Below are 20,829 nucleotides of genomic sequence, written 5' to 3'. Positions count from 1 at the left end.
CAACATAATAATTTCAGTTCAGGAATGTGCAGGGTTTTCATTCATCTGTGATGTCTCTGCAGAGTTACCCTTCTCATTATGTAGAGAAATCATGCTACTTGGACAGCACATTTGAGAATAAAACAATAAACTTGAATTTATCATGTAAATATCTTTTAGTGTGACGATGCTAACCTCTTTAGTAATTTTGGGGCGGGGGCTCTCAGGACATGTAGTCTGTTGGATATTCGACACCAATGGATATTCCAGTTTTTGAAGGCCATTTGTTGTCTTTACCACAGGAGAGCTTTTATGGGAGTCAGGTGACATTCTGTGTAGTTTCTTTCAAGAGACAGGGTCTTGAGATAAAACTTGAGACTTCAGTGAATTTATCTGTAATCTTAGCAAAACAATTGGTTTACCTTTGTGTAGTTTGTATTGCACCAGTACACTCTTCAGCCATGTGTTACACCCTTACTTCTCTTGTTCTCGCCTTTTGTGGTAGCCATGCTAATCTGTGCTTTCTGATATGGAGACACACTATTCTTCCTTCCCAGGGCTACTTCCTGATCTTTACTTGTGTCTGCATTGAGATGTTATTTTCTCTGGAGACTGCCATCCTTTCTGCCTCCTCCTTGCCTTTTCCCACTTTTTACTTCCAAGTTATGTATGTCTCTTTAACACTCTGCACTTATGCTTTATTTTGCGGTATATATTTGCTCAGTAGACTAAAGTCTATAGGAAGGAGGAACTAGATCTGACGTGCTTATAATAGTATATTACATTGTTGTGGGCCTCCTGACTATAGGGATAAAATACTTGACTTCTGGAAGAAATAGTGAGTTAGATATGATGATGCACACCTGTAATCTCATTACTTGGGAAACTAAGGCAGGAAGATTATATGTTGAGGCCTGTCTGGGTTATATAGCATGATAACTATCTCAGAAAACCAGAGCAGGCAAATACACAGGAAAGAAAATGAAAATAAATAGCTGAGTATCTTTTCTGGGTGTTCAAAGTATAAATGTAGAGATATGAGTGTGTTATAGAGTGATAATAATTTTACAGAGTTTTGAACCGAAAAAGTATGTTGTACTTGTATAATACTAACATCATTAATGTTTGCTAAATCCTGCTATTTGATTGTGATAATTTTACATAATGCCTCTTCTGTGTATTACATACAATTTTGGGCGTGGGTAAATTATTCTATCCATATGTGATGACACTGTTTGGAGGTGTGGCCTTGTTGGAGGGAGTGTGTCACTGAGGGGACAGGTCTCAGGTTCTGAGGTCCCTTTTGCTTAAGCTTCCTTCCGTGTGAGTCGGCTTCCTTGCTGCCTGCCTAGCAAGATGGAGCAGTCTGAGTTCCAGCACTACACATCTGCCTGCACCATGCAATGCCCCTGTCATGAGGATAATGGACTGAACCTCAATTACATGTTTTCTTTATAAGACTTGCTGTGGTCACGGTGTCTCTTCACAGCAATGAAAACCCTAAGTAAAATACCTTGAAAAGGAGATAGTTCTTTGTAGGTATTTTGTAAGTAGGAAGTACTTAATCATTTTCTTCAGCCATCCCATATGATAGAAGTCTATCTACAGGAGCTTCTGTTTGAGGTTATACAATAATTTTGGAGGACAAATTTCATTACTTAGAAACATAATTGCAGCATTAAAATTATACTAAAACAATAAAGACGGGCAGGGAGGGAGGGTGAATGAATAATTCTAACGATGTTTGAAATGGCCATAGGGAATCATTTTATATTTGCCCAAAATTGTATGTAATACACACTGGAGTATGTGTGTGTATATGTGTAATACCTTAAATGAGTTTATGACACTTTTTGTAATAATGCTTTCCCCTAGAGCCATACACTGTGTGACAAAACTCCAGTTCCAGCATGAGACACTTCCTTTAAGTTTTTGGTCAGGGGAGTCCCAGAGACTCCCAAGCAATTTAGGCAATTGCTGTTGCTCTTTGTTGCCTCCCAGAAATTGAAGATAAGTCCCTGTTTCTGAAGACACCACACATTTCTGACACAGGACTTGAGCTGGAACTGATCTGAAAGCCTCCTCTTTGACAGCCACCTTTTCCGTACTAGAAGGTGTTATGCAAGCTGCCAAGAACCAGATGTGATGCCTATGGACTATTACAGTGACCATCATGGGAAAATAGTGGCATTCATATCTTGATGGTAGCCAACAGCTGTCTAATTGGACTTAAGATCTGCTTTGATGAGAGGAAAATCATACCCGATACTATAAACTTTGGCAGTTGCCCATGTTAGTGAGATCATGGAGGAGGGCTTAGAGAAGGACCTACTGATGCCACTTTACTAAGCCAGTGTAATTCCTAACTGCATGTGAAATACTTATCTCATAAGAATCGTTCTTTTGCAGCAGATGGAGATTGCATTGCAAAGTCATGGCTAGTCAGAATGCAGAGAACTTCTGACCTTGGGGTATCCCAATTGGTACATTTCTTTAATGTATGTTGGAGGTCTTAAATTTCTGTATTTGATTTCTGCTCCTCCCAAGGTTTTTTTTTTTTTTTTTTAACTTTGATGTTCCTCTGGGCCTATTTATACTCCTATAAGCTGAGTTTGTGTCCTTCACTTGTTCTGTGATTGCAGAATTATGTCATTTCTTGGAGTCAGCCTTTTAGCTGGGGGCTTCCAAAGCTAATGTCTGCTATTAGGAAAAGTGGAAGTGTAATAGTGGTTTGCAGAGTGAGTTGCAAAGTTGGCCAGCTGACACACAGTTACAGCTAGTTAAGAATAAATTCTGTTTTGTTGCTTCACTATATAGCTATTGTTAGTAGCGTATATTTCAAAATAGCAGAGAGGATGTTGCATATTTCACTACAAAAGGAAATAAAATGTATAGATTAGGAAATAAGTTAATCTGTTGGTAGAAATATGGAAGAACAAACAACTCTTGGAACTTACAAGTGATTACAATAAAAATATGACATTAACAGGGAAAAGTCAGTTTCTCTGTAAACAGTGAGCAAATGCAATCAGAAGTTCTCAAAGGATGTGGTTCACATACAGTATTCACATATATGCCTAGAGCAGCTTTGATTGTAATTTCCCAAATGGAAACAACCATTGTACCTTCAATGGGTAAATAAAGTGTAGTTCTTCTAGACAGTTACATATATTTAGAACAAAAACTAGTGATCTAGACACCAAACTCCATGGAGGAAACAGGAGTTCAGGGTACAAACTGCGAAGGCAGACTGACAAATCTGGGCATTGTAAGATTTTCAACTGTGTGACATTCTGGAGACACGATTTTCAGAGATAGTTAAAAAAGTCAACGGCAGCTGTGTCCTAGTGAGGAAAGAGGGGAGGTTGGGTATACACAAGGGGTATGGTGAAACCTGTGTTTGATACTGTGAGAATGGATAGAGGTGCTGAGACGTTTATCATAAGCTGCAAAATTAACAGCAAGACTAAACTTTGAATGGCAATGATGTTTACCATGGTGGGTTCATCAGTTTTAGCAAATATGCCAGTTTGGAAGAGATAAAGATAATGGGGGAGGGGGCTTCGTGTGTGGGGGGCAGGTTATATGGGAAGTTCTGCATGGTAGGCTGATATTTGCTGTGAGCTAAAATCTAAACACTTACTAAGACTTACTATATGGTAAATAAGTTTAGAGATACCTTATACATTAATGCTAACCGTGATGGGGCGGGGAGGGAGAGGAAGGGAGACAAGGGAGGGAGGCTTACATGGGTCTTTGTCTTCTGGTAATCTAGAGTTTCTCGGTTTATGTGTTTAGACCTTGCCAACTTTTGAGAGTCTTTGGTTTTGCATGTAACACTTTGATGGATCAGCCCTTTAATAGTGTCTATACTGGTATCTTGGCACTTGCTGCTTCCTGAATGAATCACTAACAACAGCATGCCTTAGTAACAAATGTCACTGTATTTAGTGTTGCTTGAGGATTCTGTTCTTAGTCTCTCTCCATTTGTAAAGAATAAAGCTTTCTATGAAGAAAAATATGAAGAAAAATGACATTTCTGCCCGATCCTTGGTAGTCTCGGTTCACTATGTTACTTGTGATCAAATATAGTCATTCTCCTTTATTCTCCTGGATGCACCACAAGATGCACTCTGTCACAGCCTTCCCTGGAGCTGCTTAGTCTTTGGAATCAAAGGTTCTGGGCCTTAATGGTATTGAATGTATCCACTGTGCCCATTATTATGTTACTAAACCTAGCTTTAGTAAGTCTTGGTTGTAAAACTAATTGATGACTGATAGTAAGTAAAAATACTTGAATCACAAATAAAATGAAGCTTAGTGAGGTCATTAATGCAGCTAAGCTTATCTAATTAGTAGGATGTCGATCTTAATTTGTATCTCTTGACATCAAATCATGTTCATTTATTTATTTTTAGTTATTTAGTTAGCAACTACCTGATCTTCAATAACAGTGGTTCTCAACCTGGGTCATGACCCATTTGGGGTTCAAACCATCATTTCACAGGGTTTGCCGGAAACCATCGGGAAATACAGATATTTACACTATGATGTATAATAGTAGCAAAATTAGTTAGGAAGTAACAACAAAATAATTTTATGGTTGGCCATGACAACATGTATTAAAGGGTCACAGCATTCAGGAAGGTTTAGAACCACTGTTCTAGAAGTATATGAGATGACCAGGTGTGCATCATGCTAGCGTGTAAATGTCAGACGAATGCTCGTGGTAGTGCAGGGACAGGGATGCCATAGATTAGGTACTTTAATGCTGAGTCCATTATGTGTTATGTAGCTTCATCCAGCTCGTAGGCATCAGAGATAGTGTCTGTTCCTCAGGGTTCAGTTTTAGCTAAGAGTCTTGGCTTTAGTCTTTTCAGTTGCTGTGGTAAAACAACATGACCAAGGCAGCTTATAGAAGGAAGGGTTTATGTGGGACGAATGGTCCAGAACAATAGGAGTACATTACCATTGTGGTGTAATGGTTGCAGGCAGGCACAGCACTCAGGCAGTAGCCGAGACCGCCCTTGCAGTCTGTGGACAGGAAGTGGAAAGCACTGGGAGAATGGTAGAGCATCCTTTGCAACCTTAAACCTGTCCTCAGTGACCCACCCACCTCCACCAACAAGGCCACACCTCCTAGTCCTTCCCAAATAGTTCTTCTAACCAGGACCCAGATATTCAAATATATGAGCAGAAGGGGCCATTCTCATTCAAACTACCACAGTCTTTAAACCAAAAATTTGGTTTAAAGGATTGAACAGTCAGTAAGGAAAAGAAGGGAATGATTGGAAGCTAAAATCTAACCCATATAGTTTGGTGTGTTGAAAGTATTTTAAGACCTCCGTGAGGCTGAGGACTGGAAATAAAATTCAAATTTAACTAGAAGTTCATTGAAAACTTTCTGCACCCTGATAAGCCTCTCTGGCGATGCAGCAATCTAATTCAAACTGAATTAGGAAAAACCCAGGTTTAATGAATAAAACACTCCCAGGTGATTTTCCGCCCCCAGAGGGGGCAGGGAAGGGAGACTGAAAAACCATATGTCTGTTTTGGGGGGAAGGGTCAGTTTAAATACCCTGTGGGAGTGGTCTTGAGTGTCTCTGGGGGAGGGCTCAATCATTTGGCAAACTTTCTGAGATGAGGCAGGGTTTGGAGAGAGATGGGGGAGGGTGTTGAGGTAGAATTTCCATCAGAACATTCCAGACTCTTTGGGTAAATGGATGCCAGGGCCTGAGGTGGAGCTTCCACCAGAACAGTCATCATTCTTAGTAAGAGGTATTTGAGTAAAAGCTACATGGTAATGGATTGGGGAAAAAATGGAAATTAGAATCACAGAGAATGAAATTAATACATCTTTTACTTTATTTTTTCTTTTCGGGATGAGTGTGAAGTGTAGCACAAATAATAAAAACCAGAGACAGATACTGAGGTTCAAGCTGAAGATCAGAAAAGCAAAGCGGCCAGCCAGTAGCTCTAACCTCTGCCAAGGCTGGGCTGACCCTGTCCTCCACGGACTGGAGACTGAATCCCACACGAGACCCTTTGCTTCTCCCTTATATACCTCTAGTGCTGGGACTAAAGGCGTGAGCTCTGTTGCTCTTTTGGACTGATTCACTCTTAGGTAGCCCTGGGTGGCTTAGAACTCAGAGATCCATCTGTCTTTGTCTCCTGAATCCTGAGATTAAAAGTGTGGCCACCACTTCTATGACTGTGGCTGTCTTTGCATTCTGATATTCAGTGGCTTTATTAGATCATAAGCAGTATATCACCACAGTGAAGAAATGACATGAGACTGAGACAATTCACAAGCAAGGAAGAGTAATTTAAAGGCAGGTTTTTGCTTGCTGTTGTTAGTGTGATGTAAGTGAAATGCACGTGGGTGATGCAGGTGGAGCGCACGAAGCTGGAGAGAGTGTAGAGAGGACAGTCCACCTGGAGAGAGTGTAGAGAGGACAGTCCACCTGGAGAGAGTGTAGAGAGGACACTGCACCTGGAGAGAGTGTAGAGAGGACACTGCACCTGGAGAGAGTGTAGAGAGGACACTGCACCTGGAGAGAGTGTAGAGAGGACACTGCACCTGGAGAGAGTGTAGAGAGGACACTCCACCTGGAGAGAGTGTAGAGAGGACACTGCACCTGGAGAGAGTGTAGAGAGGACACTGCACCTGGAGAGAGTGTAGAGAGGACACTGCACCTGGAGAGAGTGTAGAGAGGACACTGCACCTGGAGAGAGTGTAGAGAGGACAGTCCACCTGGAGAGTGTAGAGAAGGCAGTCCACCTGGAGAGAGTGTAGAGAGGACAGTCCACCTGGAGAGAGTGTAGAGAGGACACTGCACCTGGAGAGAGTGTAGAGAGGACAGTCCACCTGGAGAGAGTGTAGAGAAGGCAGTCCACCTGGAGAGAGTGTAGAGAGGACACTGCACCTGGAGAGAGTGTAGAGAGGACAGTCCACCTGGAGAGAGTGTAGAGAGGACAGTCCACCTGGAGAGAGTGTAGAGAGGACAGTCCACCTGGAGAGAGTGTAGAGAGGACACTGCACCTGGAGAGAGTGTAGAGAGGACACTGCACCTGGAGAGAGTGTAGAGAGGACACTGCACCTGGAGAGAGTGTAGAGAGGACACTGCACCTGGAGAGAGTGTAGAGAGGACAGTCCACCTGGAGGGAGTGTAGAGAGGACACTGCACCTGGAGAGAGTGTAGAGAGGACAGTCCACCTGGAGAGAGTGTAGAGAGGACAGTCCACCTGGAGAGAGTGTAGAGAGGACACTGCACCTGGAGAGAGTGTAGAGAGGACAGTCCACCTGGAGAGAGTGTAGAGAGGACACTGCACCTGGAGAGAGTGTAGAGAGGACACTGCACCTGGAGAGAGTGTAGAGAGGACACTGCACCTGGAGAGAGTGTAGAGAGGACACTCCACCTGGAGAGAGTGTAGAGAGGACACTGCACCTGGAGAGAGTGTAGAGAGGACACTGCACCTGGAGAGAGTGTAGAGAGGACACTGCACCTGGAGAGAGTGTAGAGAGGACACTGCACCTGGAGAGAGTGTAGAGAGGACACTGCACCTGGAGAGAGTGTAGAGAAGACAGTCCACCTGGAGAGAGTGTAGAGAGGACACTCCACCTGGAGAGAGTGTAGAGAGGACACTGCACCTGGAGAGAGTGTAGAGAGGACAGTCCACCTGGAGAGAGTGTAGAGAGGACACTGCACCTGGAGAGAGTGTAGAGAAGGCAGTCCACCTGGAGAGAGTGTAGAGAGGACACTGCACCTGGAGAGAGTGTAGAGAGGACACTGCACCTGGAGAGAGTGTAGAGAAGGCAGTCCACCTGGAGAGAGTGTAGAGAGGACAGTCCACCTGGAGAGAGTGTAGAGAGGACACTGCACCTGGAGAGAGTGTAGAGAGGACACTGCACCTGGAGAGAGTGTAGAGAGGACACTGCACCTGGAGAGAGTGTAGAGAGGACACGCCACCTGGAGAGAGTGTAGAGAGGACACTGCACCTGGAGAGAGTGTAGAGAGGACACGCCACCTGGAGAGAGTGTAGAGAGGACACGCCACCTGGAGAGAGTGTAGAGAGGACAGTCCACCTGGAGAGAGTGTAGAGAGGACACGCCACTTGGAGGCAGGGTCTTCTCAGTATTTGGGAGTGAAGAATATGAGCAAAGCTGGAGTTTATTAGTCAGAGGAGAGTGTGCACAGTGTGGAGGACCTGGACAGATGGCTCAGGGGTTGAGGGCACTGCGCTTTCTTCCAGAGGACCTGGGTTCAGTTCCCACCACCCACATATCAGCTCATGGCTGTCTGTGGCCCCAGGTCCAGGAGATCTGACATCCTCACATAGACATACGTGCAGACACAGCACCAGTGCATACGGACTAAAATAGGGAAAAAAGAGCTCATAATGCTTTGTTTTAAAAAGGCACTGAAATAGTAACTGTGTAAGAGATTTAAAGTTACTTTGTTGTAGAGATATACTCTGTAGCTAAGTTTAAAGATTAAAACAATACATTTTAAAATAAGGTACAAAGGTTTATCTAAAGAGTTTCCTTTGTGAGGTCAAGGCACAGTTTGTACAGGGTGTAGTCCCTATTTATGGATTATAAAGGATTAAGATAAGATTAAAAATAAAAAGTCACAAGGATTTAAGACATGTTTTGATCTTAGCATTGTTCATTAGCTGTTTTAATGCTCTTGTTTAAAATGTTTCTTAAAGAAATCCCCCAAATTCTACAGAACATAACAAGAGTGTAGTCATTTTGTCTTGTATTGGTTTGGTGTTTATTGAAATTCTTGACTCTATGAGACGTAAATCAAAAGCAAGAGATGGAGAGGCTCTTTATTATTTCTCATGTTCGCTTCATTTGCCTCATCTTCTTACCCTGCCTCAAAAGGGTCTGGCAGGCGGTGTGGGTTGTACAGACTTCAGAGGGGCTTATGATCTGCAGTTGTCATCTCCCAAATGATTTTATTCTTGTGACTAGTCAAGGGGAGGGACAGGAGGAATAGCGTTGTCATTGTATGTGGAGAGATGGTTTTGTAACATTTTGAGAATAGGGTAGAGGAGTTAGACATCAGTGTTTTGGAAGAGGTTAGCTCAGTTCTTTTGTAACAGCCTACAAATGTCCTGGTTTTAAAAAAGGTCTACTGGCTTTGAGTTCTTTGACATTCTTGACTGAAATACTAACTACAGTGGTTGTCAAACTATTTTCTTAGTAATTTTAATTCTAAGTGGATGACCTTTCCCATGCTCTAATTTGTTTATTCACTTACATCAGATTGAATTCACAGATTCATATTTTGTTCTCTGAGTTATAATTATATACTTACTGTATATAATAGTCAGATCATGTCTTTGCAACAGGGCCCCATCATTCTGGCACTTTGTTACCATACAGCTCTGGGATTTGGTGTGGGTTCAAGGGCTGTTTGCACTTGTGGGCAGGGCAGCTGTGGGAGGAAGCTGCTCCCCCCTTGCTGTAGATGCCTAATGCGCATTTCTCATAGAGCTGTGTACAATGTGTGCCAGCCTCAACATACTTACAAGGAATAGGTAATCTTCGTTGTTCAAAACTAAAGGCTGATTAATTTTTTTTTTTGAGGCAGGGTGTATTCTGAGGACCTTGACTTTAGAATACCACTTTAGATTATATCCGTGAATATATGTGGTTTATGTCATGTGTGGGGAGAGGACACCAGGGTGGAAGAGTGTTACTACAGGTAGTAAAGCAGCAAAGAGCCTGTCTGAAACCTTTGATCTTTAAGCTGAATTTCATTAGGAACTCACTACATGGAAATAGGTTGATACTGATAGTACAGTATGAAGTGCTGCTGTAAGGTGGTTGACTGGAACAGTAGCCTGGCGGATGTGACTGACTTTCTCCTGACCAGGGTTCAGTACCAAGGAGAAATTTTACAGATATAAGCTTGCTTATATAGCCAACATGATTTACTTGTCAAGTCTATTTTAATTTCTTTAAGTTGTTAAATATTCTTTCAAAACACTGTTTAAAATGCTTACATTCTGTTATAGTGACACAGCATGTTTATTCCACTTTGGATTAATAGGCTTTTTCTTATTTTCTCTTAACGACATTGTGAGGGATGTCTTTATAAGAATTCTTGTTTTAACTTTGAGTATAGTTTTGTAGGGCATAATATTAAAATGGAAAATATTAATTTGAAATGTGTGTTATAGTGATTCCCCTCTTATTTTTATTTTTTAGTGTTTTTGTTGTTTGCTTTGTTGTTTATCTGTTTTCTGAGACAGGGTCTTAGTACAGACATAGTCCAGTTTGGCTGTGTTGCTAGCTGGCCCATGCCATCCTTGAATTGGTGATTGTTCTACCTCAGCCTCCCAAGGGCTGGGAATGTGCACTTTCTCTCCCACTCCTTCACTGTGTAAAAAGTGATTTTGCTTAGCTTAAAAAGAACATGCAGTAGAAGTATAAAGAAGCCAGCAATTCTAGGCACACAGATCTTATCAGGCAGAAAAGCCTATACTAACAGTTTATGAGTGGGGCTGTGCTATTTTAAAAGTAAAAGTATAAACATGATTGTGGAGTTTGAAAGAGAATGGCCTCGAAAGGGAGTGTCAGTAATGGGAGGTGCCCTGGGAGTGGGCGTGGCCTTGTTGGAGGAAGTGTGTCACTGTGGGGGCGGGCTTTGAGGTCTCATACATGCTCAAACCACACCCAGTGAGACAGACCACTTCCTGTTGCCTGCGAGATGTAGACTCTTGGCTGCTTCTCCAGCACCTTGTCTGCCTGCATATCCCCATGTCCCACCATGATGACAATGGACTGAACCTCTGGACTGTAACTGCCACCTCAGTGAACTGTTTTCCTTTGTGAGAGTTGCAGTGGTCACGGTGTCTCTTCACAGCAACAGAAACCCTGACTAGATAATGATCCTGTTTAAATCTACAATGAAATATTTGATTTACAGATTCCCCCCAATGGAACTCTTTTGTTACTGTTTTTGTTTTGAGACTGGATCAGGCTGACCGTGAACTCATAGTTGCCCCTGCCTCTGCCTCTCAAGTTCTGAGGCTAAAGGCATGTGTCACCATGCCAGGCCACCTCAGAAGTCTAAAATTGTATAAGATTTCACAAAAATTAAGAGTTTAGAAAAAAAAAGTAAGAAGTCAGAGTAAAATTTGAAACTGCACGGTGAAGATTTAAATATATTAGAGATTAGATTTCTATACTGAAAGGCAGAGTGATAGAAATATTTAGCTCTATTTCCCAGCTCTGGTATTCACGTTGGTTTTAGGTATGTTTCTCTGTACTAGATTTGCCTTTTGTTTACCAGAAGTTAACCTAGTCTTTAGTTCTGTATTTATCCTTGGTTCTACATAAAAAAAAAAAAAAAAAAAAAAAAAAAAAAAAAAGAGGAAGTCGATGTTCTGTTTCCTTAGTTTTTGTTTCGATTGCTTCTTTGCCTGTGTTTTTCATCCTGAAGCAGTTTTATTGCAAAAACGCAACAGGAGAACACTGCTTTGTGCTCTGTGATTGCTTTTATGCTGTGAAATATTCCTTTCAGTGTTGAGTTTGGAAGACAATTTGGTTTGGTTGGCTCAGTTTTAAAAAAATCTTAAAATTATGAAACATTTCCAAAATGGAAATAATGGAACAATATAAAAGACTTCACACTGCCATGGAAAGAGCAGTGTTGGTCTTTTGTTGTGTAGTTTTAGGTCATCAGCATTTCTCCCACCTACCCAAATTCCAAGCTATACATACATGCCTTGCTTTGTCTCTCTTCCCTCCTTCAAGTGACCCTAAAGGTCCTCTGTTTGTGTATTCTTTCTTTGCTTTTATTGATTATAAAATGTTTCTGTGTACAATCTATCCTTTAGGATTAGATTATATGAATTGTATTTGTTACATTAGTTTTCTACTTAATTCTTTTAGTTTTTTTTTTATTTTATGAGTATGTGGTGGAGCATGTCATTTTCTATGCTGTCACTATGCATTTGTCTTATTGGTTGATGAATAATGTGGTTTCAGCCAATGGACAGGCAGAGTTTAGTTATGTGGGCAATCCAAACAAAGAGGCAGAGAGAAGGAAGGCAGGGTCAAGAAGATACCAGGTAGCTGCCAGGGAGGCAGGATGCCAGGGTACAACCTAGGAAAATCATAGCCGTGTGGTGATACACAGATTAATAGAAATGGGTTAATTTATAAGAGAAAGCTAGTCAATAAGAAGCCGGAGTCATTGACCAAACAGCTGTAACTGATATTAAGCCTGGTGGGTGGCGAGAAACCGATCCAGTGGGACTGAGATAGATGGACAAAGTCCCCTTCTGAAGCTATGTGTGTTTTGCCTTCCTGTATGCCTTTGCAGTACTCGAGGAGGCCAGAAGAGGGCATCTAATCTCCTGAAACTGGAGTGAAGACAGCTGTGAGTGGTCATGTGGTACAGGCAATTACACCTGGTTCTTCTGGAAGAACAGCCAGCACTCACTCCCTCCTTCCCCCATCCCTTTCCCTCCCTCCCTTCCCATTTATTTATTTATTGGCAAAGTTTTTATGTCGCTCTGACTGTCCTGGAACTTACTCTGTAGACCAGGCTGACTCCAAAGTCAACAGGGATCCTCGTGCCTCTGCCTCCCGAGTGAGTGCTGGGATTAAAGGTGTGCACCACCACTGCTGTGTTTTAGTGTTTGCCTGCGTATATATCTGTGTACCACATGCATGCCCATTCCTGTGGAGGCCAGAAAAAGGTGCTGGATCTTCTGGAACTGGACTGACAGTTGTGAGCTGCCATGTGGGTGTTGGGAATGGTACTCTAGGAGACCAGCCAGAGCTCTTGACCATTGAACTGCCTTTCCAGCCCCTGAAGTTTGTGTTTAGTAGTGTATAGTGATCTGTGGTTTTGGAAAACAGTATCATTTAGTAAATTTAGGAGGCAGATAGTTGTTTATGTAGTTACTATGAATGCTTCATGATAACCGAGTGATGAAAGTTGCACATTTTACCCTTAGAATTGTGGCTATCTGTATACTACTCGGTCTTGGGTTGCTCAGCATATGTAACTGCTTGAGTAAGCTCACATTCAATTAGAGAAAATTGGTGGAAGCGTAGGGAACTCTGCTGCTTGCTTTAGTGACTACTGAAATGACCAGAACACACTTCTAAACCTTTAGGCTTATTACCTGATTAGGAAGACGACAGTATCCAGCCAAGGTGTCTAGCCCTAGAGCTCCATGACGACAGCACAGAGTTGGTGCTCCGTGGGAGAGGCTGGTTACAATTAAAGTTCACTAGCCATGCTCCCAGCAGTTTTGCTTTAAAATCTTCTAGATTGTTCGGATTCTGATGGCTAAAAGAGACATTTGTCGAGTCCCGTGACATCTGCTTTAAGGTTTGCACTCTCAGCTCTTCGTCAAGAAAATGTGCTCGTAGACAGTTTTAGTCTTCAGGCTTTGCCAGTACCACTTTGCTGTCTTATTTTTAGTTCATGCAAATTAGAAACTTTATGGAGGATATGTCAGAATGTTCTTAATTTGATTACAGGAACAGGAAAGGAGTAGAAGCTCATATTACAAATTGCTGTTGCTATTCTATTATCAGTCCTTGTATGGAGTAGAATGTGTACAGTCAGCATCAGAATCTTCTTAAAACTCAACTTTTAAATGACTGTGTAAAATCAAACATTTTTAAAAATGTTTTTCCTGCTTAAAAAATGTTTTATAGTGTCTTTTCCATCTGGGTTTCTAAGTTCTGGTCCCAAGCCATTTAAGGAAAAGAAGCTTAAGTAGGATTCCCTGTATTGTATTGTTATTGCTAATATGTGATTTGATAGAAAGCATGCTCATCCTGAAAATGAGTGAGCTCTGTTAAATTTATACAGTACATACCTTGATATTTCTGCAGTTGTGTGAAAGTTTTCCTTCTTTTCTTGTCCTTAGTTAGAATACTTTTGTGTGACCTTTATTAGGTCACCCTTTTATTTTAGCCTGTCTTTTTCCCAGGTACCCTTCCCAGAAGGAGGGCCTTGCTGGGTGTTGGGAGTATGATGAGTAATATGGTTAGTATCTACGTATAGTCTAGATATAACTGATGCCCACCCAAAGAGCCATGTGATGAGAAGGAAGGAAAGCCTTTTAGGGAAACAGTCATATATTTTCATTTAATTCCTTAAAACTGTAGTGTACTCACTAATAAATGCATCTCAAAAACCTGCTTGAAGAAATGAAATAGAACAGTGTGCCATGAACAAATACTACACCAAACCTAGAGACTGGATTTCAAGAACTTCCATCTTTTGAAAGCAAATCCAAGTCTGACATGGTGGACCAGATGTGGATCTCAGCCCTCACAAGGCAGAAAGAGTGTTACTGGAGTAGTTAGTTGAGAGCATGGATCCTAGCAAGTCACCCATCCCCAATAAACCAGTGGAAGAGACAAGACATGAAAATAGGCGAAGGAGATTTATTCAATTTGGCCGTATTTCAAAGAGGAAACAGCGATCCAGTGATCCCTAGTCTATTTGGAGTGGGGTGTGGCTAACATTTAAACAGGGCCGTGTGTGTGTGTGTGTGTGTGTGTGTGTCACTAAGGAGCCCTGGGTAAGGCACTTCTCTGGTCTTGTCTCCCTACCTTTTTTCTGCTTGCTGGTCTCACAGTTGTCAGAACTGTCTGTATTCTCTTTCTGGGAGGCAGATTCCTCTTCTGGCCGGCACCAGGCTTGTGTGTTTCCTTCTCATGGGATTCCTTCTTCCCTGAGATCCCTGTGGGGAAATTTCAGTTCCTTGGGGACCATCTTAATAGTGTGGTAGCCAAATGGAGGGCACCGGTATCTCTTTTTAGAATGTCTTCATTCCTACCGGGATGGTTATAGTAGGAGGATAGGAGTCCAAAGCCTGCTGGGTCTACATATTAAGATCCCGACTCTCAGCAAACCAAAACCAAACAGCAAAAAGTGAACTTAAAACACCATGCCTATCTTACAGTTTGGTATAAAACTGAAAGGGAGACAAATAGTTTTCCACGATTAGCTATGTAGACATTTATGTCATTGATTTTGGTCTTTCCATGACACACTGGCATGACAGATCGATGACGTACCTGGACTGAGAAGATCGTGTGGAGGTCAGGAGGAAGCTGTATCCTGTGATGGACTGCCACTGGGATCTTCCCTCCCGTCTGCTTTGCAGTCTGTGCTCTCTCTGGAAAGAACCCAGATAGGACCCAGTGCAGTGGAGCAGGTAGACAGTGTTTACGACCAAGGAAAGTAAGGCGCTGTTAGGCTGTGGAGTAGAGCAGCAGACACCACAACCCTCCAGTGTACACTTAGGTGGATTTTATAAACTCTAAAATGCCCATGGCAGATCTTTCGTGAGGATGCTTTCCTGTCTTTGGTGATCGACTCTTAGAGGAGGAGGCAGTGGTATACCTTTGTTCTTTATAGTCATGCTATCCAGTACTCTGACAACGTTTAAGGCTCCAGAACCAGGCTTAGTTACCAGTTAGTGATGCTCCAGGCAGTCAGGGTCAGATGGGATTCAGGGTCTAGGCCTCTGACCAGTAATTAGAGTCCTGCAGTTTCTGTTCTGGTTTCACCCACTGCTGCTGATGAGGGAGGGCTCCATCCTTCTGATGCCACCCAGCAGCGTACCCTCACATTAAAAAAAAACACAGGTGAAGGCCCCAGTCCAGCACAGGCAAGTCTTTTACTGGCTTTAGTTATTTAGCTTTTTTCCTTTTTTTTTTTTTTTTTTTTTTTTCTTGTTCCTTTTTCCCCTTCTTCTTTAGGACTAGGTCAGCAATCTGCTAATCATCTCTTAAGATCATATTGCCTGGTTAAAGATTTATAAACATTTCGTAGCTGAGGTCTGAGAGAGCTAGTATTACTAAGTACATTAATTGTACATGTAATGAGTCTCAGGGTACGAGCATTCATGTTTCCCACCTTGACATGCATCTTCCTTACTGCTGCTTCTAAGTGGTTTATGGAGTTTGGTCGATAGAACAGTTTAAGCAGCATATGTTTCTTGACTGAGGGACTGAACATGAGCTGCCATCTTAGCATCTTAGCATTTCCCAGATATATCTGCTGCAACTTTAGCAAAAGAGAATTCAGGCAGGGGTGTGATCTTTTGAAAGCAGAAATTTATATAAGATCTTTACTCCACCTACATGATTTCTTTGTTCTTTGGAAGTCTTTGAGATGAGTCTTCCATTCCTACCCTTTAACTTAAGGAAGTCAGTGACTAGCTCTGAGGGGTTTCAAAGGACAGGGGTAGCAAGGATTCTCTTTCATTTTATTCCTTCATATTCTCTTTGTGACTATGACCTATAATGCATATTTTTCTTCTTCTTTCGTTCTTTTTTTTTTTTTGAAGCAGGGTTGAATAAGTAATCTGGGGGGGGGGTACTTTTACTTTCACAGAATTTACAACAGACTTAATTTCCACCTTTATAGATATCTTTGGTCAGTAGAACACATTGTAAACCACAGCTTCTTAAACTGTGGGAGTCCTGTAACTGAAGGGGGCACAAAAGCTTGGCAACAATAAAAGGTTTTTGGATGTTGTCTTAGGGTTTCCATTGCTGTGATTTTCGGTCGTAACACCATGACTGAAAGCAAATTGGGGAGGAAAGGGTTCATGAAGGAAACCAGGACAGAAACTCATACAGCACAGGAACCTGGAGGCAGGAACCGACGCAGAGGCCATGGAGGATGCTGCTTACTGCTTGCTCTCCCATAGCTTGCTAAGCCTGCTTTCTCATCAATCATCAATTAAGAAAATAGCCTACATTTTATACGGCAGGATTTTATAAAGGCACATTTTCTCTCTTCTCCCTCCTTCCCTCCCTCCCTCCCTCCCTCCCTCCCTCCCTCCCTCCCTCCCTCCCTCCCTCCCTCCCTCCTCCCCCTGCCAGGGTTTTTCTGTGTAGCCTTGGCTGTCCTGGAACTCATTCTGCCTGCCTCAGAGGTCTCCCTGGAGGAAGGTATTTTCTCAATTGAGGCTCCCTCTTCTCTGATGACACTAGCTTGTGCCAAGTTGCCATAAAGCTAGCCAGTTCAGATGAACAAAAACCAAAAATTAAGTACAAATGAAACATGTAAAGAATCCAGAATGTTTCTGGTAATGTTTGGTGGTGGCAGAGCTTGCTAATACTGCATTGTCTAACCACTTTGGTTAGACAGCTTTGGTTCTGAACACATGTCGTTTGCACACACTGCTGCCCTGTGTAGCACAGTGCCAGCTGACACTGCCTAACCCATCCCACCTCAGATTGGCACTTATTGTATGGTATGAATTGCAGTGGTTTTACTGTACATATGAAGTAATTTGCTTTTAGAGAAGCAGTGGTTTAATTATAGAAAACACTTTTTTTTTTTTTTTTTTTTTACTGCTATTCATTAGCTAAGTATGAAACTTATATGTATGTAACTTTGGGTTTTATTGAGTTACAATGTTTAACTTTAAAATTTGTTATTTGACAGGTTCCATGATTTAGTGGGTAATACCACTTGCTCAGAAACATGAGGATCTGAGTTTTGATTGTAGGTCCTATGTAAAAAGCTGGGCATGGCCACATGTGTATCTATAACATCATCATTGTGGGGACAGAGACAGGAGGATCTCTGGACCTTGCTGGGTACCAGGCTGTGTTCAGTGAGAGACCCTATTTCCAAAGATTAAAATAGAGTATTAGATGCCCAAAGTTTTTGTTGTTGTTGAAGGTTTGCTACCAAATAAATACACAGAAACTTATTCTTACTTTTGAATGCCTGATCTTAAGTTGGCTTGTTTCTAGTCAGCTTTTCTTAACTTAAACTGTCCCATCTACCCTCTGTCTGTGGGCTTTTATCTTTATTCTGTCTGTCTTTCACTCTTTCTTCATAGCTGGCTGTGTGACTGAGTGGCTAGGCCCTGGTGCCCTCCTCTCCTCCTCCTTTCCCTCCTCCCCTGTGCTCATTTTCTCCTGTTTATTCTCTGCCTGGCAGCCCTACCTATTTCTCTCTTCTGCCAAGCCATTGGCTGTTCAGATCTTTATTAGACCATTCAGTTGTTTTAGATAGGCAAAGAAAGTAACAGAGCTTGATAGAGTTAAACAAATGCAACAGAAAAGAAGGCAACACATCTTTGCATCTCTAAACAAATATCCCACAGCACAAACAAATGTAACACGTCTTCAGCTAATATTCCACAACACCCAAAGTCCTCCTGTGGTTCCCACGTCATTATACACAGGTGTGAGCAGCCACACACACCACACATACCCTCCCCAAACACAGAGTTTTGTTTTGCTTTTTTAAATTACTGTTTGAGTTGGTGACTTGGGTTTTACAAAGAAACCATTTTAATGATTTTGGCTGGGGATTAGGAGAGGTTTTCTGGTGTTTCTGAAATGACCGTAAACATATCTCATTCTGTACTCCATATTTACGTGAGGCAATGTCCTCAGCATTGGTAACTATAAAATCAGAGTATCAGTCAACTCTGAAAGATGTTGAAGATGTTCTGTGTCTTGCAGTTTCAAACACTGAGTCAGCGGTTGCTTTTTTATGTTAAGAATAATAGATTATCTCATTTGTATGAAGCTTTGCTTTTTATGTAAAATGGTAAATTATAAGTACATCAAAAACTGCTTTAAAATCTATTTTCTAACATTTTATTAGTAAATAATTACACTTAGTAAAGGCTTTTACACATGACATTTCCATACAAATACATAATGTAGTTCACCCATGTTCATGCTCTCTCTATTTCCTGACCTCTCTTACTGCTTCTTTGGTCCCTTTCTATTGTCTTGTGTTATTTTTAATTGCCTGGTGAGGATTTTGTGGCACTTACTAGTGGCTGTATTATGGAAGAAACTGTCTTGCTTACCTACCAGCTGTTAACTGTATAAACACGCAGGGCCCCTCCCTCCTACTGTGCAGCTCTTGGCTAGTTAGTTAGCAATCACAGCTCTTGTGAGTTCAGGAGTACAACAGATCTGGGGTACCTGGGAGTCAGCCTTCCACACCCCTCCTCTCCTCTCCCCACAGCTTTTGATTCCTCTCGGTGCTCTTCCCGAGGCTTGCTGTAAGTGTACTGTTTGTGGCTGAGTGTTCTGCAGTCCTGTCTCACTAGACTGGTTAATGAATCTCTGCAGTTCTGATCAGAGCTGATAACAGCTGAGTGTTGTTATTTAGAAGGCAGTTTGATGGCTACATCAGTCCTTACAATAAATTTGCTTTTGATTTCTTGTCACAAAGTGTTTGACTTGTGTACTTGTTTTATAGCCTTATATGTCCATGGTTTCCTAAAAAGTTCTCCAGTGACAATGAGCTGTGATCCTGTTGGAAATTAATGCTCTAAGCCCTTTGAAGGCCACTTATGGTTAGGATTGTTAAAGAGCTCAGAGTAGGGAGGCCCTGGATTCGACCTATCCCTGTGAGAAGCGTACAGATCTAACCTGACTAGTGAAGTATGTGAGACAGGTAGACCAGGAGAGCTGGGACAGCGTGGGCTACATAGAGAGACAGAGTCAGAAAAGACATTATGGAGACTAGCTGGACACTGGCAGAGAAGAGAAAATGAACAGAAATCAAGAGCTCTGTTTTTGGTCATTGTTTGGTATCTTTTTAAAGAACGGATTAGTAAATGGATATACAGGTCTGGAGCCTGGAAGAATCTAGTCTTGTAATATAAATTTGATGGTTGCCTGGCAGTGGTAGCACATGCTTTTAGCCCCAGCCCTCAGGACGTACATGCAGGCAGATCTCTGAGTTGGAGGCCAGCCTGGTCTACAGAGCGAGTTCCAGGACAGCCAAGGACAGCCAGAGCTACCCGAAGAGCTCTGTCTCCAAAAAGAAAGAAAAGAAAAAGGAAAAAACATTTATTATCTGTCTACTCTATAATTATCTCACAGGCTTACTAATATCTTTCTCTTTTATTTTCTGGAGAATATGGGTACCTTTTCTGATTTGCTCTGTCCAGGCACATTTTTGACTGGATATAGTTTTGTGATGTACCATTTTCAACAAAAAACAATGGAGCTGTTGTACCAATCTCTGCTACATTGTATGTTGGAGAAAATCATTTCTTATATGGAGCAGTACCTATCTTAGCATTTTTTCTCCTGAGACATGCAAAACTCGCAGTTCTGGATTCCATCTTACTGCATTTTGTTTAATTTATTAACATGTTAAAGTACTCAGGTATGGTGGTGGATGCCTCTAATCCCAGCATAGTGAGACTCTGTCTCAAACAACAAAAAAAGTTAAAGCTTTCGTTCATTTAAATGTGGGGTGAAGATTTCAAAAACAAGAATGTGATTTCTTCTTCCAATTTAAAACTATACCCTTCTAAAAATCTGGATTGTTCTTATGTGTTACTAATTGGTATTATGTCCTTGTCTTAAAATCCAGTTATACCCTATACTCTTTACGGCTTTTTTTTTTCATTCATAAGAGTAGATAGCAGCGATGTGCTGGTTAGTTCATTTGTGTGTGCGTGAGTGAGGGCGTGTGTGTGCGTGAGTGGGGGCGTGTGTGTATGTACGTTTGTGTGTGTGTTTGTGTTTTCTTCAACTTGACATAAGAAAAGGTCATTTGAGAAGAGGAAACTTCAGTAGAGGAAATACCTCCCTCAGATCGGCCTGTAAGCAAGTCTGTGAGTCATTTTCCTGACTGAGTGATGTGGGAGAGCCCAGCCCACTGTGGGTGGTGCCGACCCGGGAAAGTGATCTGGGATACTGTAAGAAAACACGCTGAGCAAGCTATAGAGAATGTGCCAGCACAGCATCCCCCATGAACTCTGCTTCAGTTCCTGCCTCTGGGTTCCTGCTTGAGTTCCTGCACTGACTTCCCTTGTTGGTGGGATAGTATTTCACACAGGCGTTGTGGT

The 20,829-nt window shown here is 42.0% G+C and overlaps 1 protein-coding gene across 1 annotated transcript in view; it reads left to right on the top strand.

The window, feature by feature from the left end:
• The window catches only part of Ndfip2 (Nedd4 family interacting protein 2), a 51,136-nt gene that overhangs the window by 9,078 nt on the left and 21,229 nt on the right, over positions 1-20,829 (top strand). The window lies entirely within an intron of this gene.

This window comes from Phodopus roborovskii, unplaced genomic scaffold (assembly GCF_943737965.1).
Source record: "Phodopus roborovskii unplaced genomic scaffold, PHOROB, whole genome shotgun sequence".
NCBI lineage: Eukaryota > Metazoa > Chordata > Mammalia > Rodentia > Cricetidae > Phodopus > Phodopus roborovskii.
This window is presented reverse-complemented; position numbering and strand designations above follow the sequence as displayed.